The following is a 27,383-nucleotide window of genomic DNA, read 5'->3' as shown; positions in this document are numbered from 1 at the left end:
ACCTGACCATCTGTCATTTGGCCTTCATTCACATTTTGATGCTCTTTATTGTATTGTTTTTGGAGTCTCTGGACCTGTTTGAGTCACTGAACTTTCAAAATGACTTCAAATGTAAGGCTTTGTTCTACTTGAGCAGGGTAATGAGGGGCCTCTCCATCTGCACTACCTGCCTCCTGAGTGTGCTGCAGGCCATCACCATCAGCCCCAGCACCCCCTGGTTGGTGAGGTTTAAACATAAATGTTCAAATCACATTATTCACATTTTTTTCATGTTGTGGTTTCTCAGTTTGATTTTTAGTAGTAACCTAATCTTCTACACTGCAGCTTCTTCCAATGTGACTCTGAACAACCGTTTGAGTATCACTAAATACTGCTCACTTTTCCCTATGAGCTACATCATCAAGAGTCTGTTTTTCACCCTGACAATATCTAGGGATGTCTCCTTTGTAGGAATCATGTTGCTCTCAAGTGCATACATGGTGATTATCTTGTTCAGGCATCAGAAGCGATCCCAGCACCTTCACAGCACCAGCCTCTCCCGGAGAGCCTCCCCCGAGAAAATGGCCACCCAGACCATCCTGCTGCTGGTGAGTTTCTTTGTGGTCATGTACTGCATAGACTTCAGCATCTCATCTTCCTCAACCATTTCATGGACATATGACCCAGTTGTTCTTGGTATCCAGAGTTTTGTGGTCAATGTTTACCCTACTGTCAGTCCTTTAGTGCTACTCAGTTCTTACAAAAGGATGATAAATACATTGCAAAACTGTGGTAAAAGTATCATCAGATTTTAAATACATAGTAAAAAAAAAACATTTAAAAATAGATTATTTTGCCATCAGGTGAGTTATTCAAGTAGCACAGAATTTGCTTATATAACTAAAATGCATGAAATTACACTTTAATATATTGCAATACTGTTAAACCTGTGATGCCAAGAGCTCTCTAGTCTCTTTCATCCAATATTCATGATCATTTTATATTTCCTATGTTTACAGGCTGTTTATTCTTTCACATATTTCTCTGACCTTTATATAGGGAATTTTTTTTTGTTTGTTTGCAGTTTTTATCTGGGGCTGGGTTTGAACCCACTGTTATATGGGGCTGTCGCCCTACTCCTTTGAGCCACAGGTGCCACCTGGGAAAAAATTTTTGAAACAGAACTTCACTCTGTCACCCCCAGGTAAATTGCAGTGGATCCACCACAAACTCCCTGCCACCTCAAACTCCTGGGCTCAAGTGACTCTCCTTCCTTAGTCTCTTGAGTAGCTGGGACCATAGATATATGCCATCACTTCTGGCTATTTTTTTTCTATTTTTGGTACATACAGGGTCTCTCTCTTGCTCGAGCTGTTATTGAACTCCTGACATCAAGTGATCCTCCCACCTACACCTCCCAGAGTGCTAGGGTTACAGACAGGCATAATAAGCCATTGTGCCTGGCTGGAAAACATTTTTCTGAAATTCACTTTTAAGTTGTTGCTATTAGTAATGATTTTCTTCAGTGTTTTTTCCTTTGAATATGTTTTAATTTTCCTCTGTTAATTTAACATATTTTAGTTAAGTATATAATTTTAGCTTGAACAATAATTTCTGTTAGCCTCCTTTATATATATTTGTTTGTGTTATGGCTTTTATTATGGCTAAATAGACTTATCCTTAATTTCTGTAGGCTATCTCTTCACTGCTTTTAAGTTTTTTTCTTGTGTTTGATATTATGCAAATTATTATATCTGTTGCATTTTTTAAATTTATATGTTTTTGACCCAATGCACTTCAAAATTACAGAATTTGTTTATAGTGTCAATTTTAGAAATTTATTAATAATCATTTATTTGATTTTGTTATATTTTCATTGTGTACTACAGTGAAACAAAAGGTTTTTGTTCTAGTCTTCATATATCTATAACAATATTCACATTCTTTCTATAACTGTGCCTCTCTTTTTGATACATAGTACTTGACTATAATAATTCTGCTTGCCCCTTCTAATATAGTTATCCTCTCATCAGTTAAGTCTAATGTAATATTTAATCTACATTTTTATATTACATTTATACTTTCATTTCAGTTATTTAATTTGCACTTTGATTTTTGAAAAAATATTCTTTAATCTTTATAGTGTCTCACACTTTAAACATTTTTTGATGTTCTGTTTTCCCATTGCTTTTACTTAAACATATTAAACATAATTCTAATATTTAAAGTTTATGTGACAATATAATTTCTTCTGATCCTTAATTGTGTAGGCTTATGCTATTGTATGCTTCACAATTTATGTTTTGGCTCTCACATATATGTGAATCCAGTCACTATATAACTTTGTTGAGTTTAATTGTACTAGTAGCAAGAAGAAAAAATCAACAAGCTTGAGGTCTATGTGATCAGCCAGTATCTGCACAGAGAACTCATTCTTAGTTTGATTATTCATCTAGATCCATCTATTGTCTTTAGGTCCTGAAAGTTGTGATATATTTCTCTCAGCTTTGGTGGGGATTTTAAGAGTTCTTGTGACTTTGGGGAAAGTTTATTTATAATAGATTTTTGAAATACATAGTTTTTTTTCTGTCTAAAAGTAAATATATGCACATTGAAGACAAAAAAATACTATATTTAAAATATTTCCATAGACATTTTGTGATATACAACAATATCTTATAAGAAATCTTCATTTTTATTTGGGATATCCCCCTTTCTCTAATGAACCATACAGAAATATTATTGGTGGTTTGTTATTTTCTTAGTACTTGAAAGTATTTTTAGGTATTGCATACATTTTTGAAGGGATAGTCTTTCATTTTAATGTATGATGCCTGCACATGGCAAGGGATTATGTGTTTTCTGTAACATTGAGCCAATATTGGTAGAACTAGTTTTGTGAATTTATGGCTTTTGTCCCTCGTCACAATGCTTTCACATTTGCACTTCTGTGGCTCTGCAAAAGTGATCTCAATTTAGTTTTACTATTTAATACATTATGTATAGAAAAGTACTTAAATAAAATGTGCACGTGACTAAACATTATTTATAGGCTATTCTTTAATATATTTTGCTGTCATTTTATAGTGTCCAGAACAAAATAGCCTGCCAAATTTCTGTTTTCATGTGACTAATTATATTTAGGCCTAATTTTTTGCCATTTTAAATAATTTTCTCTGGTATTTGAAAATAATGTATGTTCTCTGTTTACTGGTCAAAAATGCTATATACTTTATTTTCTTAACTACTCAAATTTGTTAATAAAGTTATTTAGTACTATTTATGTTTTTGATTTGTTACATACCAAACCAACCCACTAATATGATTATTTCAATGTCACCTAATATATTTTTAAATATGTGCTAACTCCATCTCTCATTTACATGAATTATTATGTTTTACATTAATTTTATTTATTTATTTATTTATTTTTTATTGTTGGGGATTCATTGAGGGTACAATAAGCCAGGTTACACTGATTGCAATTGTTAGGTAAAGTCCCTCTTGCAATCATGTCTTGCCCCCATAAAGTGTGACACACACTAAGGCCCCATCCCCTTCCCTCCGTCCCTCTTTCTGCTTCCCCACCATAGCCTTAATTGTCATTAATTGTCCTCATATCAAAATTGAGTACATAGGATTCATGCTTCTCCATTCTTGTGATGCTTTACTAAGAATAATGTCTTCCACGTCCATCCAGGTTAATACGAAGGATGTAAAGTCTCCATTTTTTTTAATGGCTGAATACTATTCCATGGCATACATATACCACAGCTTGTTAATCCATTCCTGGGTTGGTGGGCATTTACTCTGTTTCCACATTTTGGCGATTGTAAATTGAGCTGCAATAAACAGTCTAGTAAAAGTGTCCTTACGATAAAAGGATTTTTTTCCTTCTGGGTAGATGCCCAGTAATGGGATTGCAGGATCAAATGGGAGATCTAGCTTGAGCGCTTTGAGGTTTCTCCATACTTCCTTCCAGAAAGGTTGTACTAGTTTGCAGTCCCACCAGCAGTGTAAAAGTGTTCCCTTCTCTCCACATCCACGCCAGCATCTGCAGTTTTGAGATTTTGTGATGTGGGCCATTCTCACTGGGGTTAGATGATATCTCAGGGTTGTTTCGATTTGCATTTCTCTAATATATAGAGATGATGAACATTTTTTCACGTGTTTGTTAACCATTCGTCTGTCATCTTTAGAGAAAGTTCTATTCATGTCTCTTGCCCATTGATATAAGGGATTGTTGGCTTTTTTTCATGTGGATTAATTTGAGTTTTCTATAGATCCTAGTTATCAAGCTTTTGTCTGATTGAAAATATGCAAATATCCTTTCCCATTGTGTAGGTTGTCTCTTTGCTTTGGTTATTGTCTACTTAGCTGTACAGAAGCTTTTCAGGTTAATGAAGTCCCATTTGTTTATTTTTGTTGTTGCAATTGCCATGGCAGTCTTCTTCATGAAGTCTTTCCCCAGGCCAATATCTTCCAGTGTTTTTCCTAGGCTTCCTTTGAGGATTTTTATTGTTTCATGCCTTAAATTTAAGTTCTTTATCCATCTTGAATCACTTTTTGTGAGTGGGGAAAGGTGTGGGTCCAGTTTCAGTCTTTTACATGTAGACATCCAGTTCTCCCAACACCATTTATTGAATAGGGAGTCTTTCCCCCAAGGTATGTTCTTGTTTGGTTTATCGAAGATCAGGTGGTTGTGAGATGTTTGTTTCATTTCTTGGATTTCAATTCAATTCCAAGTGTCTATGTCTCTGTTTTTGTGCCAGTACCATGCTGTCTTGACCACTATGGCTTTGTAGTACAGACTAAAATCTGGTATGCTGATGCCCCCAGCTTTATTTTTATTACTAAGAACTGCCTTAGCTATACAGGGTTTTTTCCGGTTCCATACAAAACGCAGAAACATTTTTTCCAAATCTTGAATGTACGATGTTGGTACTTTGATAGGAATGGCGTTGAATAGGTAGATTGCTTTGGGAAGTATAGACATTTTAACAATGTTGATTCTTCCCATCCATGAGCATAGTATGTTCTTCCATTTGTTAATATCCTCTGTTATTTCCTTTCTGAGGATTTCATAGTTTTCTTTATAGATGTCCTTCACCTCCTTCTTTAGGTATATTCCTAGGTATTTCATTTTCTTTGACACTATGGTGAAGGGAGTTGTGTCCTTAATTAGCTTCTCATCTTGACTGTTATTGGTGTATACAAAGGGTACTGACATTGATTTTATATCCTGAAACATTACTGTATTTTCTGATGAGTTCTAGGAGTCTTGTGGTTGAGTCTTTGGGGTTCTCTAAGTATAAGATCATGTCGTCAGCAAAGAGGGAGAGTTTGACCTCCTCTGCTCCCATTTGGATTCCCTTTATTTCCTTGACTTGCCTAATTGTATTGGCTAGAACTTCCAGCACTATGTTGAATAGTAAAGGTGACAGAGGTCAACCTTGTCTGGTTCCAGTTCTAAGAGGAAAAGCTTTGAGTTTTACTCCATTCAGTAAAATATTGGCTGTGGGTTTGTCATAGATAGCTTCAATCAGTTTTAGAAATGTACCACCTATGCCTATACTATTCAGTGTTCTAATTAGAAAAGGATGCTGGATTTTATCAAATGCTTTTTCTGCATCTATTGAGAGGATCATGTGATCTTTATTTTTGCCTCTGTTAATATGGTGGATAACGTTTATGGACTTGCGTATGTTAAACCAGTCTTGCATTCCTGGGATGAAGCCTACTTGATCATGATGAATGACTTTTTTGATGATAAGCTCTAATCTATTGGCTAGGATTTTGTTGAGAATTTTTGCATCTATATTCATGAGTGAGATTGGTCTGAAATTCTCCTTTTTTTTTTTATTAAATCATAGCTCTGTACACTGATATGATCATAGGGCATCATTCACTAGCTTCACAGACCGTTTACCAAGTTTCACATATACCTTTGTAAGATGCACCGCTGGTGTAATCCCACCAATCCTCTTCCCTCTACCCACCACCCCGCTCCCTCCCCTCCCTTTCCCCCTTCCCCCTATTCTTAGGTTGTAACTGGGTTATAGGTTTCATGTGAAAACCCTAAATTAGTCTCATAGTAGGGCTGAGTACATTGGGTGCTTTCTCTTCCATCCTTGAAATACTTTACTAAGAAGAATATGTTCCAGCTCCATCCATGTAAACATGAAAGAGGTAAAGTCTCCATCTTTCTTTAAGGCTGCATAATATTCCATGGTGTACATATACCACAATTTATTAATCCATTTGTGGATCGATGGGCACCTGTGCTTCTTCCATGACTTAGCAATTATGAATTGAGCTGCAATAAACATTCTGGTACAAATATCTTTGTTATGATGTGATTTTTGGTCTTCTGGGTATATGCCCAGTAGAGGAATTACAGGATTGAATGGCAGATGTAATTTTAGATCTCTAAGTGTTCTCCATATCTCTTTCCAAAAGGAATGTATTAATTTGCATTCCCACCAGCAGTGCAAAAGTGTTCCCTTTTCTCCACATCCGCGCCAACATCTCTGGTCTTGGGATTTTGTGATATAGGCTAGTCTCACTGGAGTTAGATTGTATCTCAAAGTAGTTTTGATTTGCATTTCTCTGATGATTAAAAAGATGAGCATTTTTTCATATGTCTGAAGGCCGCACTCCTGTCTTCTTCAGAGAAGTTTCTCTTCACATCCCTTTCCCAGCCTGTGATGGGATCCCTTGTTCTATTCTTGCTAATGCGTTTGAGTTCTCTGTGGATTCTGGTTATTAAACCTTTGTCGGAGACATAACCTGCAAATATCTTCTCCCATTCTGAGGGCTGTTTGCTTGCTTTACTTACTGTGTTCTTGGCTGTGCAGAAGCTTTTTAGTTTGATCAAGTCCCAGTAGTGTATTTTTGAAACCGCTTCAATTGACCGGGGGGTCCTCCTCATACAATACTCGCCCATCCCAATTTCTTCAAGGGTTTTCCCTGCACTCTCCTCTAGTACTTTTATAGTTTCATGTCTTAAATTTAAATCTTTGATCCAGTGAGAGTCTATCTTAGTTAATGTTGAAAGGTGTGGGTCCACTTTCAGTCTTTTACAGGTTGCCAGCCAGTTCACCCAGCACCATTTGTTAAATAGGGAATCTTTTCCCCACTGAATGTTTTTAATTGGCTTGTCAAAGATTAAATAACGGTAAGTAGCTGGATTCATCTCTTGATTCTCTGTTCTATTCCAGACATCTACCTCTCTGTTTTTGTGCCAGTACCATGCTGTTTTGATCACTATTGATTTGTAGTATAGTCTGAGGTCTGGTAGCGTAAGTACTCCTGCTTTGTTTTTAGTTCTGAGTAATGTCTTGGCTATTCGAGGTTTTTTCTGATTCCATATAAAACGAAGTATTGTTTTTTCAAGATCTTTAAAGTATGACAGTGGAGCTATAATAGGGATTGGATTGAAATTATATATTGCTTTGGGTAGTATAGACATTTTAACTATGTTGACTCTTCCGAGCCATGAGCATGATATGTTTTTCCATTTGTTAATATTTTCAGCTATTTCTTTTCTTAGAGTTTCGTAGTTCTCTTTATAGAGATCTTTCACATCCTTTGTTAGATAAATTCCCAAATATTTCATCTTCTTTGGCACTACTGTGAATGGGATAGAGTTCTTAACTGTTTTTTCAAATTGACTGTTGTTGGTATATATAAAGGCTACCAATTTATGAATGTTGATTTTGTAACCTGAGACACTGCTGTATTCCTTGATCACTTCTAAGAGTTTTGTAGTAGAGTCCCTAGTGTTTTCCAGATATACTATCATATCATCCGCAAAGACCGATAGTTTGATCTCTTCTGACCGTATATGGATACCCTTGATCGCCTTTTCTTCCCTAATTACAGTGGGTAAAACTTCCATTACAATGTTAAAAAGCAATGGAGACAATGGGCAGCCTTTTCTGGTTCCTGATCAAAGTGACAATGATTCCAATTTAACTCCATCCAATATGATATTGGCTGTGGGTTTGCTGTAGATGGTCTCTATCAGTTTAAGAAATGTCCCTTCTATACCGATTTTCTTAAGTTGTCTGATCATGAAGGGATGCTGGGTATTATCAAAAGCTTTTTCTGCATCAATTGAGAGAATTATATGGTCTTTGTTTTTTAATCTGTTTATGTGCTGGATTACATTTATAGATTTACGTATATTGAACCAGCCTTGAGATCCTGGGATAAAACCGATTGGTCATGATGTATAATTTGTTTGATGTGTTGCTGGATTCTATTTGTTAGGATCTTGTTGATTATTTTTGCATCTATATTCATTAGTGATACCGGTCTATAATTTTCTTTTCTTGTTGGGTCTTTCCCTGGTTTGGGGATCAGGATGATGTTTGCTTCATAGAATGTGTTGGGTAGTCTTCCGTCTTTTTCTACCTTTTGGAACAGGTTAAGTAATATAGGTACTAATTCCTCTTTAAAGGTTTGGTAGAATTCAGATGTGAAACCATCTGGTCCTGGGCTTTTCGTTTTAGGAAGGTTTTGTATGGTTGATTCTATTTCCAAACTTGATATGGGCCTGTTCAACATTTCCACTTGATTCTGGCTAAGTCTTGGAAGGTGATGTGCTTCCAAGTATTGCTCAATTTCCTTCAGATTTTCATATTTCTGATAATAAAGTTTCTTGTAATATTCATTAAGGATTTTTTTGATTTCTTAGGAGTCTGTTGTTATTTCATCTTTGTAATTTCTGATTGATGAGATTAGAGATTTTACTCTTTTTTTCCTGATTAGGTTGGCCAAAGGTTTATCTATTTTATTGACCTTTTTGAAAAACCAGCTTTTTGATTTATTGATCTGTTGTATTATTCTTTTGTTTTCAATTTCATTTAATTCTGCTCTAATTTTGGTTATTTCTTTTCTTCTTCTGGGTTTGGGGTTGGAATATTCTTCCTTTTCCAGTTGCTTGAGATGTCCCATTAGGTTGTTAACTTCCTCTCTTTCCGTTCTCTTGAGGAAGGCTTGCAGGCTGTACATTTCCCTCTTAGAACTGCCTTTGTGGTGTCCCAGAGGGTCTGATAGATCGTGTCTTCATTGTTGTTTTGTTCCAAAAAATTGGAGATTTCTTTCTTAATCTCATCTCTGACCCAGCTATCCTTCAGCATACGGTTATTTAACTTCCATGTTTTTGTATGAGTATGAAGATTCCTGTTGTTACTCAGCTCAAGTTTTATTCCATGGTGGTCCGAGAAGATGCATGGAATAATTTCTATTCCTTTAAATTTACTGAGCTTAGACTTGTAACCTAAGATTTGATCGATTTTGGAATAAGTTCCATGGGCTGATGAGAAGTATGTGTATTCAGTTTTGTTGGGATGAAATGTTCTGTAGATGTCTGCTAAATCCAAATGTTGGATGGTTAAGTTTAAATCTAAGATTTCTTTACTCAGCTTCTTGTTGGAGGATCGATGCAACACTGCCAAAGAGTGTTGAAATCTCCGACAATTATGGAGGTGGAGGAAATCAAGTTGCTCATGTCTGCTAGAGTTTCTCTTATAAACTGAGGTGCATTTGGGTTGGGTGCATAGATATTAATAATTGAGATCTCATCATAGTGAGTATTACCCTTAACAAATATGAAGTGACCGTTCTTGTCCTTCCTTACTTTTGTTGGTTTAAAGCTTATTGTATCTGCAAATAAAATTGCAACACCTGCTTTTTTCTGATTACCATTTGCCTGAAATATGGAGGACCATCCTTTCACCCTGAGTCTGTATTTGTCTTTTAGGTTAAGATGTGACTCTTGTATGCAACAGATATCTGGCCTGAGTTTTTGTATTCAGTCAGCTAACCTATGCCTCTTTAAAGGACAGTTTAAGCCGTTCACATTAATGGATAATATTGATAAGTCTGGTGAATTTTTGGGTATCGAGTTTCTCAAAAGTCCAGTGGCCATTTTCAATCCTTTTGCCAGTGTGGAAATTGGAGTTTGATCCGAAGTTTCTGAGTGAATTTACTTTTGTGGTATAGGATTGGGTTGGTCATTATGGAGGATAGGTCTGAGAATATCCTGAAGAGCTGGTTTGGTTATGGCAAATTTTTTCAACATATGAATGTCATTAAAGTATTTAATTTCTCCATCATAAATGAAACTCAGTTTAGCTGGATACAAGATCCAGGGTTGAAAGTTACTTTGTTTTAGGAGATTAAATTCGGTGACCACCCTCTTCTGGCTTGAAAAGTTTCAGCAGAGAGATCTGCAGTAATTCTAATATTCTTGCCTTTGAAGGTAATGGTTTTCTTTCTCCTGGCAGCTTTGAGGATTTTCTCCTTCATATTAACTTTAGTGAAGTTAATTATGATATGCCTGGGGGATGTCTTATTGGGGTTGAGTCGTTCTTTGGTTCTGAAACTGTCCGCTGTCTGAATTTCAGAATCTCTATGCATGTCTGGAAAATTCTCTTTCATAATTTCATGCAGAAGGGCCTCTGTGCCCTTGGAGGCCACTTCATGTGTTTCTGGAACTCCTATGATTCGGATATTCACCTTTTTCGAATTATCCCAGAGCTCTCTGAGTGAGTGATCCATTTTTGCTCTCCATTTCTCTTCCTCTTTGAGAGTTTGGGAGCATTCAAAGGCTTTATCTTCGATGTCAGAAATCCTTTCTTCTGATTGCTCCATTTTGTTACTGAGGGATTCTACTGTATTTTTCATATCTTTGAGGGCTGTAAATTCTTGCTTCAGTGTGTCTAAGTCTTTGGTGGTTTTGTCTTTAAATTCGTTAAATTCTTGAGACAACTTTTGAATTTCTCCTCGAATTCCTAATTTCACTTTGTTAATCTTGTCTGCAATCCAAATTCTGAATTTGATTTCTGACATCTCAGCCAGTTGTTTATGAATGGGATCTTCAATTGCATCTGCCATATCTTTCCTTGGGGGAGGTTGATCTATTCTGGTTATTCATGTTAGCAGAGTTTTTCTGCTGGTTCCACCCCATGGTTGTTTTACTCCCTCTGATTTTTTCCCCTGGGGCTTTGTCGAGGGCCCGTACAGTGTTGTGGCCTGAGAAACTGGGGCCCTGTCTGGTGTGGTGGGGCTATATGGTTCTGCCTTGTTTTCAGCTGGTTTCTGTTCCACCCTAGTGAAACAGATACTTTTTATTGCAGTCTCAGCTGTGGAGAAATATCAGCAATTAAGTCACCTCACCCCCCACCGGCAAACAATTGGAAAGGAAAAATCAAACCTTCCTACCACCGTGCACCTAGGGCACCACCTGATTTGTCCTCAGGTGATTGGTTCAGTTTAAAAATGTCCAAATCAATTGTCTCAGTCTGCACTTGTCTCGGGTGAGAGAGTTTAAGAGGTCTCAGGGAACTGGATCACAGGGGTCTGGTGACTACTCTGGTGTGGCTTGCTCCAGTGCTGCGTGGAGTCAGGAGAAGCCACTCAGCCTATAAATCAGTCTGGGAAGTTTTCTGCCTCCTTCCCCACCTTGCACCATTTCACACCCTGTCACTGATAGCCCTGCAGTTGGCTGATCCAGTTGCCTGTAATGAATCGGTACTCCAGAATTTTGTACCTGCCTGAATAACAAGGAAGTCTGCCAGGCCGCTGCGCTATGCCTCTCTCCAGCAGGAGGAAGTGAGGCCTGACAACCTTGGGTGCTAGATGAAGGTTGAGGGGTTTTCACTCAGGTCCAGTCTCACCCTTGATTAATGTTACTGACAGAACACAACAGAACAACTCTGCGTTTCCCCTGCAGAAGAGAAGCTGAATTGAGTTCCAAATCAGCTTGTCTTTGCTCTTGTATTGTCTATAGTCTGACAATCCCCTGAGGGCCAGGTGCATCTTAGGTTTAGTAAAGCGGACCTCTGAGTCAGCCCCGCCCTGGGAGTTTCCCTGGTTTGCAAGTTTATGTTGCCTCAGGCAAACTCAGAGTCTCTGGTTGCCCAGGGAGACAGGGGGTGTGGCTTCAGAATATTCTTTAGTGAGCCATATTGCTAGCGAAAGAGGGCTTCTACCCTATGGCTCAGGCAACCGCTGCTCTGGTGCAGCTCCCCTCTGGCCAATCGTCCTCTCTCTGCTCCGCACCCAGAGTCTGCACCGACAGGCTGCAGCCCAGCACTGTCTACACCCCTCGAGCAATCGCCCAAGAGTCTGGACCCCTGGGGGACAGGCCTCCAGACCTTGGAGCAAGAGCATAGAAGAGCGCGGGAGCCCCGGAAGTCTGGGGTTGCGGGCAGAGAACACACAGAGCTTTACACAGTTTTATGCCTGGCCGTATTATCACCAAAAGACGGCTGTCGCACTGTGCCTCAGGGAACTGCCACTCCGGTGCAGTCCACTCTCAGCCGACTGACCGGGACTGGCCTCCAGACCCCAGTGTGAGTGAAGGAGAGAACTGGGAGCTCAGAATTCCAGGTAGAGACCATATACAGTTTATACAATTTTATGCCTGGCAGGGGGACACCGTGGCACCCCAATAGGGGAGGTAGGTCCAGTTTTTACAGGGTCTATCCCGTGGAGTGTTGTGGGAGGACCTTTGAACTCTACCCGGTTGTTTGTGGGGCACTCTGACCTGTTCTCATGGGTGAGGGGACTCCCGTCCACTTGGTGATGGATTTTGTACCTTTTGTTTGTATCCTTGTGGTCGCAGCTCACCTCAGCGGGGTTGACGTGCGTTCTACGCCCTTCTCTCTTAGTGCAGCTCAAATTCACCAGGTTACTTGCTGAATTTTTCTCCTTTAACACTCCTTCTGAACGGGAGCCTCTGTGGAAAGCTGGCTTCAGTCAGCCATCTTGTCGAAATTCTCCTTTTTGTTTGGGTATTTTCCTGGTTTTGGTATGAGGTTGAAGTTTGCTTCATAGAATGTGTTGGGGAAGAGTCCTTCTTCCTCAATTTTTTGGAATAATTTCTGCAGTTCAGGAATAAGCTCTTCCTTGAAGGTTTGATAGAATTCTGGAGTGAAGCCATCTGGACCAGGGCATTTTTTGGTTGGAAGATTTGTATTGTTTCTTTGATCTCATTGCTTGAAATTGGTCTGTTCAGGGGCTCTATTTCTTCCTGGCTGAGTCTAGGGAGAGGGTGTGATTCCAAATATTGATCCATTTCCTTCACATTGTCAAACATCTCGGCATAGAGTTTCCGGTAGAATTCAGAGATGACCTCTTGTACCTCTGTGGGATCAGTTGTTATTTCCCTTAATCATTTCTGATTGAGGTTACTAGAGATTTTACTTTTCTATTCCTAGTTAGTCTGGCCAATGGTTTATCTATTTTTTCAAAAAATCAACTCCTTGTTTCATTAATTTTCTGAATGATTCTTTTTTTTTATTATTGTTGGGGATTCATTGAGGGTACAATAATCCAGGTTACACTGATTGCAATTGTTAGATAAAGTCCCTCTTGCAGTCATGACTTGCCCCCATAAAGTGTGACACACACCAAGGCCCCACCCACCTCCCTCTTTCCCTCTTTCTGTTTCCTCCCCATAACCATAATTATCATTAATTGTCCTCATATCAAAATTGAGTACATAGGATTCATGCTTCTCCATTCTTGTGATGCTTTACTAAGAATAATGTCTTCCACTTCCATCCAGGTTAATACGAAGGATGTAAAGTCTCCATTTTTTTCATGGCTGAATACTATTCCATGGCATACATATACCACAGCTTGGTAATCCATTCCTGGGTTGGTGGGCATTAAGGCTGTTTCCACATTTTGGCGATTGTCAATTCAGCTGCAATAAACAGTCTAGTACAAGTGTCCTTATGATAAAAGGATTTCTTTCCTTCTGGGTAGATGCCCAGTAATGGGATTGCAGGATCAAATGGGAGGTCTAGCTTGAGTGCTTTGAGGTTTCTCCATACTTCCTTCCAGAAAGGTTGTACTAGTTTGCAGTCCCACCAGCAGTGTAAAAGTGTTCCCTTCTATCCACATTCACGCCAGCATCTGCAGTTTTGAGATTTTGTGATGTGGGCCATTCTCACTGGGGTTAGATGATATCTCAGGGTTGTTTCGATTTGCATTTCTCTAATATATAGAGATGATGAATATTTTTTCATGTGTTTGTTAGCCATTCATCTGTCATCTTTAGAGAAAGTTCTATTCATGTCTCTTGCCCATTGATATAAGGGATTGTTGGCTTTTTTCATGTGGATTAATTTGAGTTCTCTATAGATCCTAGTTATCAAGCTTTTGTCTGATTGAAAATATGCAAATATCCTTTCCCATTGTGCAGGTTGTCTCTTTGCTTTGGTTATTGTCTCCTTAGCTGTACAGAAGCTTTTCAGTTTAATGAAGTCCCATTTGTTTATTTTTTTTGTTGTTGCAATTGCCAAGGCAGTCTTCTTCATGAAGTCTTTCCCCAGGCCAATATCTTCCAGTGTTTTTCCTATGCTTTCTTTGAGGATTTTTATTGTTTCATGCCTTAAATTTAAGTCCTTTATCCATCTTGAATCAATTTTTGTGAGTGGGGAAAGGTGTGGGTCCAGTTTTAGTCTTTTACATGTAGACATCCAGTTCTCCCAACACCATTTATTGAATAGGGAGTCTTTCCCCCAAGGTATGTTCTTGTTTGGTTTATCAAAGATAAGGTGGTTGTGAGATGTTAGTTTCATTTCTTGGTTTTCAATTCGATTCCAAGTGTCTATGTCTCTGTTTTTGTGCCAGTACCATGCTGTCTTGAGCACTATGGCTTTGTAGTACAGACTAAAATCTTGTAAGCTGATGCCCCCAGCTTTATTTTTGTTACAGAGAACTGCCTTAGCTATACTGGTTTTTTTCTAGTTCCATACAAAACGCAGAATCATTTTTACCAAATCTTGAAAGTACGATGTTGGTATTTTGATAGGAATGGCATTGAATAGGTAGATCGCTTTGGGAAGTATAGACATTTTAACAATGTTGATTTTTCCCATCCATGAACATGGTATGTTCTTCCATTTGTTAATATCCTCTGCTATTTCCTTTCTGAGGATTTCATAGTTTTCTTTATAGAGGTCCTTCACCTCCTTCGTTAGGTATATTCCTAGGTATTTCATTTTCTTTGAGACTATGGTGAAGGGAGTTGTGTCCTTAATTAGCTTCTCATCTTGACTGTTATTGTTGTACACAAAGGCTACTGACTTGTGGACATTGATTTTATATCCTGAAACATTACTGTATTTTTTGATGACTTCTAGGAGTCTTGTGGTTGAGTCTTTGGGGTTCTCTAAGTATAAGATCATGTCGTCAGCAAAGAGGGAGAGTTTGACCTCCTCTGTTCCCATTTTGATGCCCTTTATTTCCTTGTCTTGCCTAATTGTATTGGCTAGAACTTCCAGTACTATGTTTAATAGTAAAGGTGACAGAGGTCAACCTTGTCTGGTTCCAGTTCTAAGAGGAAAAGCTTTCAGTTTTACTCCATTCAGTAAAATATTGGCTGTGGGTTTGTCATAGATAGCTTCAATCAGTTTTAGAAATGTTCCACCTATGCCTATACACTTCAGTGTTCTAATTAGAAAAGGATGCTGGATTTTATCAAATGCTTTTTCTGCATCTATTGAGTGGATCATGTGATCTTTATTTTTGCCTCTGTTAATATGGTGGATAACGTTTATAGACTTGCGAATGTTAAACCAGCCTTCCATCCCTGGGGTGAAGCCTACTTGATCATGATGAATGACTTTTTTGATGATAAGCTGTAATCTATTGGCTAGGATTTTGTTGAGAATTTTTGCGTCTATGTTCATGAGTGGGATTGGTCTGAAATTCTCCTTTTTGTTTGGGTCTTTTCCTGGTTTTGGTATCAGGGTGATGTTTGCTTCATAGAATGTGTTGGGGAAGATTCCTTCTTCCTCAGTTTTTTGGAATAATTTCTGCAGTACAGGAATGAGCTCTTCCTTGAAGGTTTGATAGAATTCTGGAGTGAAGCCATCTGGACCAGGGCATTTTTTGGTTGGAAGCTTTTTTATTGTTTCTTTGATCTCAGTGCTTGAAATTGGTCTGTTCAGGAGCTCTATTTCTTCCTGGCTGAGTCTAGGAAGAGGGTGTGATTCCAAATATTGATCCATTTCTTTCACATTGTCAAATTTCTGGGCATAGAGTTTCTGGTAGTATTCAGAGATGATCTCTTGTATCTCTGTGGTATCAGTTGTTATTTCCCGTTTATCATTTCTGATTTAGGTTACTAGAGATTTTACTTTTCTATTTATAGTTAGTCTGGCCAATGGTTTATCTATTTTATTTATTTTTTCAAAAACCAACTCCTTGTTTCATTAATTTTCTGAATGATTCTTTTGTTTTCAATTTCATTGATCTCTGATTTGATTTTGGAGATTTCTTTTCTTCTACTGAGTTTAAGCTTAGATTGTTGTTCTTTTTCCAATTCCATAAGATCTCTTGTGAGATTGTTGATGTGCTTTCTTTCTGTTTTTCGAATGTAGGAATCTAAAGCGATGAATTTTCCTCTCAAAACTGCTTTTGCAGTATCCCACAGGTTTTGGTAGCTTGTGTCTTCATTGTTGTTATGCTCAAGGAAGTTAATGATTTCCTGTTTTATTTCCTCCTTCACCCATCTGTTATTCAACAGAAGATTGTTTAGTTTCCATGCCTTTGGGTGGGGTTGAGCATTTTTGTTAAAGTTGAGTTCCACCTTTAGTGCCTTATGGTCTGAGAAGATACAAGGTAAAATTTCAATTGTTTTGATTCTGTTGATATTTGTTTTGTGTCCCAGGATATGATCAATTTTGGAGAATGTTCCATGGGGTGATGAGAAGAACGTATATTCTTTATCTTTGGGATGGAGTGTTCTATATGCGTCTATCAAGCACAGTTGTTCTACGGTCTCATTTAAGTCTCTTATATCCTTGTTTAATTTCTGTTTAGAGGATCTGTCCAGCTCTGTAAGAGGAGTGTTAAGGTCCCCTGTTATTATGGTATTATCAGATATCATATTGCTCAGACTGAGTAAGGTCTGTTTCAAGAATCTGGGAGCATTTAAATTGGGTGCATAGATATTTAGAATTGAAATTTCTTGTTGTATTTTTCCCTTGACCAATATAAAGTGACCATCTTTGTCTTTTTTGACTTTAGTTGCTTTAAATCCACATGTATCTGAATATGAGATTGCAACTCCTCTTTTCTTCTGAATTCCATTTGCCCGAAAATTTGTCTTCCAACCCTTGACTCTGAGCTGTAGTTTGTCTTTTGAAGCCAGTTGTGTTTCTTGCAGACAGCAAATGAATGGCTTCTGTTTTTTAATCCAGTCAGCCTGTCTATGTCTCTTCAATGGGGAATTCAAGCCCTTAACATTGATGGAAATAATTGATAAGTGTGGTAGTATTCTTCTTATTTGGTGAGAGTCCATTGCTTAGTTTTATCTTTTGCATCAGTGTGGAGGTTAGGTTCTGTCCTTTAATTTCTGAGTTCTTACTTTGCTGCTGATCCATTGTGGTGGTCAGTGTGCAGAACAGGTTGAAGTATTTCCTGTAGAGCTGGTCTTGTTGTGGCGAATTTCCTCAATGTTTGTATATCCATAAATGATTTGATTTCTCCGTCAATTTTTAAGATTAGGTTAGCAGGGTACAGAATTCTGGGCTGGAAATTGTTCTGTTTAAGTAGATTAAAGGTAGATGACCATTGTCTTCTTGGTCAGAAAATTTCATTAGAGAAATCTGCGGTCACTCTGATGGATTTGCCCCTGTAGGTCAACTGGCGCTTACTCCTGGCAGCTTGCAGAATCTTTTCTTTTGTCTTGACTTTGGACAGGTTCATCACAATGTGTCTTGGAGAAGCTCAGTTAGAGTTGAGGCGACCTGGGGTCCGATATCCCTCTGAAAACAGTGTGTCAGAATCTTTGGTGATATCTGGGAAATTTTCTTTTATAATATTCTCTAGTATGGCTTCCATTCCTCTGGGGCATTCTTCTTCCCCTTTTGGAATTCCTATAACTCGTATGTTGGAACGCTTCATAAAGTCCCATAATTCTGACAGTGAATATTCTACTTTTTCTCTCTTCTTTTCTGCCTCTTTTACTGTCTGAGTTATCTCAAGAACTTTGTCTTCTACCTCTGAAATTCTTTCTTCTGCATGGTCTAACCTGTTGCTGATACTTTCCATTGCATCTTTAAGTTCCCTAATTGACTGTTTCAGTTCCTTCAGGTCTGCTATATCCTTTTTATATTCTTCATATCGCTGATCTCTTATTTGATTCTGTTTTTAATTTCCTTTTGGTTATTTTCCACTTTATTAGCAGTTTCCTTCATTGTTTCCATCATTTCTTTCATTGTTTTCAACATGTGTATTCTAAATTCCCTTTCTGTCATTCCTAACATTTCTTTACAGGTGGAATCCTCTGCAGTAGCTACCTCATGGTCCCTTGGTGGGGTTGTTCTGGACTGGTTCTTCATGTTGCCTGGAGTATTTTGCTGATTCTTCCTCATGAGTGATTTCTTTTATCTGTTTCATTTCCCTAATTTTCCTTTCACTTCCTCTTGCTCTTTAAGTTCTTGTGCCTGTGGACTAAGGGTTATAGGACCAGAAGGGTGAGAAGTTTGAAGAGCAAAAAAGGGATGAAAGAAAGGAGGACCGAGTGATAAGAAAAAAAAGAAAAATAGGGAAAGGAGAGGGGGTGGGTATAAGGAATATTGACAAAAAAAAAAAGAAAGGCACAGAAAGAGGGAGACAGAGCAATATAGGTGTACAGTAGGGTACTTTGACACAACCTTAAAAAAATCCCACCTTCTGGGTGTGCCCAGTTGGGTGGTTCCCTTGAGGTCAGCAGCTTTTTGCTAACCTGATTAGACACAGTACCCCACCTCCACGAAGTAGAGGGGAAAGACAAAAATGCTATAAATCAAACCAAAACAATCAAACAGAAAAAATTACGGGGATAAAATTGGGTGAAAAACCAAATAATAGTGGTAGAAACACTAGCAAAAATGAAGTTCTAGTTATTAAAAAAGGCAGCAATGGGAAATTATAATTAAACTAGAAATATTGAGAAAGAAAAAGGATCTGTATGGAAAAGGTTGAAATTAAAAAACAAAAGAACAACAACAACGTCAAAATAAACAATAACAAAAAAAACAACCAACCAAACAAACAAACAAAAAAAAGAACAGAACCAAAAACAAAGCAGTATGTATATGTTATTGAATATTGTCTGGGCAACACGTGGTCTTCTGGGGTATGAGATGTTAATCACAGTTCTGATATGACTGGAGGCTGCTGATTTCTCAAACAGCAGCAGGTAGACACCCTAAATCTCTCTTCAGCCCACTTAAAAGGCATTTCGAACTTGTTCACTTGCTGAGCAGAAGCTTTCCCAGTAAAGTTCTTGTCACTGGAATCACTGCTGAAGTGGCTATCTGCTTACCCAGTGTGCCAAAACCGGTCTCACTCTGCCCCTGAGGGTTAAGGGTGCAAGGTGGATCAAACCCCACCCTTAGGCTACTTGGTTGCTTGGTTACCAGCTCCCACCCAATCCTAGCTCTGCGACCATGAGGGCGGAGCTTGCCAGGGCAGATCACTCACAATGGCTCCCTGTGACCCACAGCCAAACACTATTAGCTCCGTCTGGCTCAGCGGCTCAGACTGGGGCCCTAGACAACTGCCAAAGTTCTCCGCACTCCCACTTAGGCTCTCCCCAAGGCAGTTCAACTCAGTGCCAAGTCCAAAGACACCAAAACAGTTCACAGGTAAGGCCTTTCTGGTTTGCAGTCTCGCTGCTACTGAACTTACAGTTGTGGGCTGGTTTAGATGGATTGAACACACGTGACCACTTGCCGTTTTTCCACTGTTTTAGTCCTCCTGTTCAGGTCCAGAAGTCTCTTGCTGACTCCCTGTATCCTCATAGGGGTGATGATAGGCAGATCCCACCAGCCAGAAATGCCTGGAGTACTATCTCCCCAGCTCACGGTGCCCAGATGCAAGGAAGTTGTTACTCGGCCGCCATCTTGCTCCACCTCCGTTTTACATTAATTTTTAAATGCTGAATCTATATCTAAATATTAGTTTAAGTAACTTGGATAATACAATATACATTGTAAAGTTTGTGTAATTCAACATTCTCATTCATCACAACTTTGTATACTGTTCTTCGTTTACTATGTCATTCTGTGTTCATTTTTGTTCAAATTTATTTTTGTGTCTTGTCAAAATATTGATACAAAATAAAAGATAGGCTCAGTCTGCCATCTTTATAAAGTCCATGGACAAATGGAAAAGCTCTCTACTTTACTTTTCATTAAAAACTTCATTTGTTTCACATGATAAATATGAGTATTAACCAGAACAATGATAGAAATATTTTCCATTCTTCAACAAAAATACATGAAATATAGAATATAATTGGATTAACTCACAGTCTTATTTCCCCACATTATTATTCCTTATTTCTCCATCTCAACTACATTGAAAATCTAGTAACATAAAGTATTATCAATTAGAAATAAATTTCTAGATAAGCACACACTGCCTAACTAAACTCAAAAAGAATTAGAATAAACTAAAAACACCTATGGGGTGGCACCTGTGGCACCTGTGATTAGGGCACTGGCCCCATATATCGAAGGTGGTGGGTTGGAGCCCAGGCCTGGCCAAACTGCAACAAAAAAATAGCCCGGACACTGTGGCGGGCACCAGTAGTCCCCGCTACGTGGGAGGCTGAGGCAAGGGAATCCCCTAAGCCCAAGAGCTGGAGTTTGCTGTGAGCTGTGACGCCATGGCAGTCTACCCAGGGCACAAAAAAGAAAAAAAGAAAAAGAAAAAGAAAAGCCACCTATAATAAGTATAGATATTAAATTAATTGAACATATTTACTGGTGAATATTGCCAAGCATTTAATAAAGCCATAATATTAATTATTTACAAACACTAAAAAAAAGAGAAAAAAATCTTAATTTATGTACTAAAGCCAATGTTACCCCTAAAAAATCAAACGAGAGCATCAAAAAGACAAACTGCAGACCACATATCCTAATACATATATGCAATATTCTCATAGAATTTAACTAGCAGTATCATACCATAATCTCACAAATATAAATTTGTTTTAATACCAAAAAGTAATCAATGTAATAAACCATGTTGGTGAATATGGGACAAAGTAATTTCAATAGACATTGAAAAGCATTTGACAAAAATAAATTAATAAATAACAAATAAAACGTTCATGATATAATTACCAGCATAGTATTAGCAGAAGAAAACATCCTATGCTTCTTGATAAACCTACAGGAAACACTGACCTTAATGATAAAAGACTGAGGTGGTTTACATGCTAGTTTGTGGGAAATAATGTCCACTTTTACTCATTTTATTCAACATCATATTGAATGATTTAGCCAGGCATATCATATTATAGAAAAGAACAAATGACTACATTGGAAGCCCTACAAATAACATGTTTCCATATATAAAAATGTTTAAAGGATTAATTAAAATGCACTAGAATTAATAATTTAGTTCCACAAGGTTGCAGGATAAATATAAAAAGGTTTCAAGATAAATATAAAAATAGTATAATTAATATCTGCTAACAATGAAAAATCTCAAAATGGGCTCACTCGTGCTTTGACTAGCTTTCTCTTTGCTGACCAATGGGGCTCTGACCATAGTCTGTAGCTAGGAAGTGAGGCAGAGGCCGCAGCTCAGGTAAAACAAGGCTGTAATCGTGGTGGTGGTGGCGGCAGGAAGATGCGGAGCAGGGACTAGCAGCAGATGCAAACTATTGCCAAAGTCACCTAGCTGTGACCAAGAATAAGACGGAGGGGTGACGTCACCAACCGGGTATTTAGGACTTTGGTGGAAGCATCCAGTTCAGCACTGAACCTGTGTGAGAAAGATGATGCCATGATTATGGAAGAGACATGAAACATCTTCAAGAAAGAATAGAAAATGAAGAAATATATTGGCTTTTCCACCAACATTTCAGTAAATAACTGTGTAAGTCAATTCTCCCCTTTCAAGAGCCACCAGGACTATATTCTCAAGGCAGGTGCCTTGGTAAAAATTGACTTTGGCAGGGCAGCACCTGTGGCTTAGTGAGTAGGGTGCCAGCCCCATATACCGTGGGTGGCGGGTTCAAACTCGGTCGTGGCCAAACAGCAACAATAACAAAAAAATAGCCGGGTGTTGTTGATCGATGCCTGTAGTTCCAGGTACTCGGGAAGCTGAGGCCAGAGAATGGCCTAAGCCCAGGAGCTGGAGGTTGCTGTGAGCTGTGATGTCACAGTACTCTATCCAGGGTGACAAAGTGAGACTCTGTCTCTAAAAAAAAAAAAAAAAAAAAAAAAAGAATTGAACTTGGCTTCTTCACCAATGTGGCTTACACTTTTGTGGTTGAAATAGCTTAGGGGGACCCAACTAACAGGGCAGGAAGATGTCATTAAGGCAGCTCAACTTTGTGCTGAAGCTGCTCTATGCCTAGTGAAACCTGGAAACCAGAATACACAAGTGACAGAAGCCTGGAACAAAGTTGCTCATTCATTTAATTGCATGACATTAGAAGGTATGCTGTCACAACAATTGAAGCAGCATGTCATTGATGGAGAAAAAAAACATTATCCAGAATCTTACAGATCAGCAGAAGGTGGATAATGAAATAGCTGAATTTGATGTTCATGAAGTATATGCTGTGGATATTCTCTTCACCTCAGAAGAAGGCAAGGCCAAGGACACAGAGCAGAGAACCACCATTTACAAATGAGACCTCTCTAAACAGTTTGGCCTGAAAACTGAAAACTTCGCATGCCCTCATCATTGAGGTGGAAAAACGTTTTGATGCCATGACATTTACTTCAAGAGCATTTGAAGATGAGAAAAAGTCTCAGATGGATGTTGTGGAGTGCACCAAACATGAACTGCTGCAACAATTTAATGCTCTCTATAAGAAGAAAGGTGAATTTGTTGCCCAGTTTAAATTTATTTCTGCTCATGACCATTGGCCCCATGGTCCTTTTGAACTTTGTACAAGTCTGAGTTGGAGATCCAGGATGCAGAGCTAAAGACCCCGAGAGTTCTGCAAGTTGGAAAACCCAGAACAAGAAAAAAAAAAAAAAGAAAGAAGACAGCAGAGAATGCTGCCCGTGGGGAAGAAAATAAAGAAGAAAATATTAGAAGAAAATAAAGCTGGGGACTGAAGTGGATCTCACCTCTCCAGCTTGCTGCTCCTGCCTCATCCCCTTGCCACCACACCCCAGGCTCTGTGAAGTGCAGTTCATCTTCTCCATCAAGGACTGAGAGCAGAGCAGGGTCTTATCCTCAGCTCAGTCTCCCAGCCCACCCCACTTCCGTCAACAACCAGCTCCAGCTGACTGGTCTTGGGAAGCAATGCTTCCCAGCCACTGTAGACTACTTTAAATAGGAAAATATTAAATTGAATAATAAAATCAGGAGTCAAAATCTATTATCTTCAGGCTCGATTTCTAGCCTTTTCTACTATTCTCTGCTGAGTCAAGGTTTGTAGCCCTACCACAGAACAGGCAGAAGGCTAAATTAGTCACCAGCACTAAACATTCACCTGAATTGTTTTTTTAATGTCACTCTGATGTCAGAATTTATCCATCTGTTTGGGCCTTTTCTCTCTCTTTTCTCATTCTCCTCAAGTATTTTATCTGTCCTAAAAATTAAGAGGAGTTACTCTTCTTCAGATTGTTTTTATTCACATGTGGTATCTTTCTCTTCTGATTCAGGCTGTCTAGTCAGGCTCCTCCCATTTTTAGGAGCAAGCTTACATTTACCAAGAGATTCTCATCTATTTATTATATGGATCATCATATGTAAATCTTTTTTTCTTTCATTTTCACACGGGTGTAAAGAACAAGTTATCCCATCGCAGGCTGAGCAAGGGATTTGAAGAGAAACTTCTCTGAAGAAGACAGGCGTGCGGCCTTCAGACATATGTAAAAATGCTCATCATCTTTAATCATCAGAGAAATGCAAATAAAAACTACTTTGAGATACCATCTAACTCCAGTGAGTCTAGCCTATATCACAAAATCCCAAGACCAGAGATGTTGGCATGGATGTGGAGAAAAGGGAACACTTTTGCACTGCTGGTAGGAATGCAAATTAATACATTCCTTTTGGAAAGATATATGGAGAACACTTAGAGATCTAAAAATAGATCTGCCGTTCAATCCTGTAATTCCTCTGCTGGACATATACCCAGAAAACCAAAAATCACATCATAACAAAGATATTTGTACCAGAATGTTTATTGCAGCCCTATTCATAATTGCTAAGTCATGGAAAAAACCCAAATGCACATCAATCCACGAATGGATTAATAAATTGTGGTATATGTACACCATGGAATACTATGCAGCCTTGAATAAAGATGACTTTACCTCTTTCATGTTTACATGGATGGAGCTGGAACATATGCTTCTCAGTAAAGTATCTCGAGAATGGAAGAAAAAGTATCCAATGTACTCACCCCTACTATGAAACTAATTTAGGACCTTCACATGAAAGCTATAACCCAGTTACAACCTAAGAATGGGGGAAGGGGGAAAGGGTGGGGAGAGAGGGGGGAGGTAGGTAGAGCGAGGGGCATTGAAAGGATCACACCTGTGGTGCATCTTACAAGGGTATATGTGAGGCTTGGTAAATGTGGAATGTAAATGTCTTAGCAAAGTAACTAAGAAAATGCCAGGAGGGCTATGTCAACTAATGTGATGAAAATGTGACAAATGGTCTATGAACCAAGTGTATGGTGCCCCATGATTATATTGATGTACACAGCTATGATTTAATAAAAAAGAAAAAAGAAAAAGAAACAATCCATCTCAACCTTGTCGTTTTCTCTGGTCTTACCTCACTCCATCTTATACTAACCTGAGCTAGAAGCTCCACTGTGGTTTACCCTATTTGAAATATTGTGACCGACCTCCCTTGAAAAACAGGAGTTAGAGGGGCACACTGAAGAAATAACTCCTGGCTTTCTGAGGCTGTGGACTTGAATTGGATTGCTGGGGTTTTATAAAGAAAGGTGACAAATCTCAGTACCTCTATCATGCTGTCTTGGGTAACTAGGGCTCCCAATAACTTATGCAGTTTTTCTTTTTTTTAATTTCAGGTTAATATGAGGGTGCAAGTGACTAGATTACAATATTTGCATTTGTTAGGTAGAGTTGCTTTTATAATTGTGTTCTGCACCCAACAGGTGTGCCATATACCCATACATTGTGCCATTGAGCACACAAATTCTCTCCCTCATCTCTCCCCTCCCTCATTCCCCCTTTCCCCAACTTGAATTGAAATGAGTTTTTCTCTTAGGTGGGAATGCATTCCATTGTCTATTGGCTTCATGTTAGTATTGAGAACCTTGGATATTTGCTTTTCGATTCTTGTGATACTTTACTAAGAGAATGTGTTTCAACTTCATCCAGATTAATACAAAAGATGTAAAGTCTCAGTCTTTTTATGGCTGAATAGTATTCCATGGTACACATATACCGCATTTTGTTAATACATTCCTGAATTGATGGGCATTTAGGTTGTTTCCACATCTTGGTGATCATAAATTGATCTGTGATAAACAATTTAGTACAAATTGTCTTTATGATAAACTGATTTTTTTTTTTCCTTCTGGGTAGATGCCTAGTAGTGGGAGTGCAAGGTCAAATGGGAGGTCTAATTTGAGTCTTTTGAGGATTCTCCATACTTCTTTCCAAAGAAGCTGTATTAGTTTGAAGTCCTACCAATAGTATAAAAGTATTCCCCTCTTTCCATATCCACACCAGCATCTGCACCTTTGGGACTTGATGATGTGGCGAATCTTACTGGTGTTTGGTGATATCTCAGGGTGGTTTTGATTTGCATTTCTCTCATGAATAGGGACTCTGAGCATTTTTTCATATGTTTCTTATGTTTCATATGTTTCATTTGTCTGTTTTCCTCAGAGAAAGTTCTATTCATGTCTCTTGCTTGGTGGTAGATGGGATTGTTTGCTCTTTTTTCTTGATTTATTTGAGATCTCTATAGATCCTAAATATTAAGATTCATAGCATGCAAATATCTTTTCCCATTCTGAAGGATGTCTACGTGCTTTCATTGTGCCCTTAGTTGTGCAGAAGTTTTTCAATTTAATTAAGTCCCATTTGTTTATTTTTGGTGTTGTTACAATTGCCACTGAAGACTTCTTCATAAAACCTTTCTCTAGGCTGACATTTTAAAGAGTTTTTCCCACACTTTCTTCTAGGATTTTTTTATTGTCTCATGTCTTTGATTTAAATCTTTTATCAATCTTGAGGCAATTATTGTAAATGGTGAAAGGTGTGGGTCAAGTTTCAGTCTTTTACATGTGGTTACCTAATTTTTCCAGCATCACTTATTGAACAGGAATTCTTTTCTTCAGTGTATGCTTTTGTTTAGTCTATCAAAGATTCTATGGCTACAAGAGACTAGTTTTATCTCTTGGTTTTCTACTTAGCTCCATAAGTCTATGCCTCTATTTTTGTGCCAATACCATGCTATTTTGATCACTGTGGACTTGCACTATAACCTTAAGTCTGGTAGAATGATGACTCCAGATGTGTTTTTATTGCTAAGAATTGCCTTGGCTGTACGGGTGGGGGGGGGTGTTGATGTTCCATACAAAATGAAGAAATACTCTCTCCAGTTCTTCAAAGTATGATATTGGTATTTTAATAGGCATTTCATTGGCTGTAGATTTCCTCGAGTAGTAGAGACATCTTAACAATGTTGATTCTTCCCATCCAAGAGCATGTTTTGTTCTTCCATTTGTTAGTGTCTTCTGCTATTTCTTTTCTTGGGGTTTCATAATACTCTTTGTAAAAGTTATTCACCTCTTTTGTTAGGTATATTCCTAGATATTTAATTTTACTTGAAGCTACTGTGAAGGAAATTGTGTCTTTGATTAGCTTCTCAACTTTTTCATTATTGGCATATACAAAGCATTCTGATGTGTGGACATTGATTTTATACCCTGAGATGTTATTATATTTCTTGATCACTTCCAGGAGTCTTGTGGTTGAGTCTCTGGAGTACTCTAAGATCCATATCATCACCAAAGAGCAAGAGTTTGACCTCCTCTGCCCCCTTGTGGATGCCCTTTATATCCTTCTCTTGTCTGATTGCATTAGCTAAAATTTCCGGCACTATGTTAATAGTAGTGGTGATAGAGGACATCCTTGTTTGGTTCCAGCTTTCAGCTCTACTCCATTCAGTATGATGTTAGCTGTGGGTTTGTCACATATGGCTTCAATAAACTTAAAAAAATGTGTCATATTTGCCTATTTTTCTTTAAGTGCTCTCGTTAGGAAAGGATGCTGAATTTTCTTTTCTTTTCTTTTTTTTAGAGACAAAGTCTTACTTTGTTGCCCTCAGTAGAGTGCTATGGCATCACAGCTCACAGCAACATCAAACTTCTGGGCTTAGGTGATTCTCTTGTCTCAGCCTCTTGAGTAGCT

General features: G+C 38.3%; 1 pseudogene; it reads left to right on the top strand.

The window, feature by feature from the left end:
• The first annotated feature begins 140 nt into the window (after window positions 1-140).
• LOC128572484 (proliferation-associated protein 2G4-like) lies at window positions 141-23,049 on the top strand (annotated as a pseudogene).
• Window positions 23,050-27,383: the final 4,334 nt, after the last annotated feature.

The sequence above is a fragment of the Nycticebus coucang genome, chromosome 20 (genome assembly GCF_027406575.1).
Source record: "Nycticebus coucang isolate mNycCou1 chromosome 20, mNycCou1.pri, whole genome shotgun sequence".
Lineage (NCBI taxonomy): Eukaryota > Metazoa > Chordata > Mammalia > Primates > Lorisidae > Nycticebus > Nycticebus coucang.
This window is presented reverse-complemented; position numbering and strand designations above follow the sequence as displayed.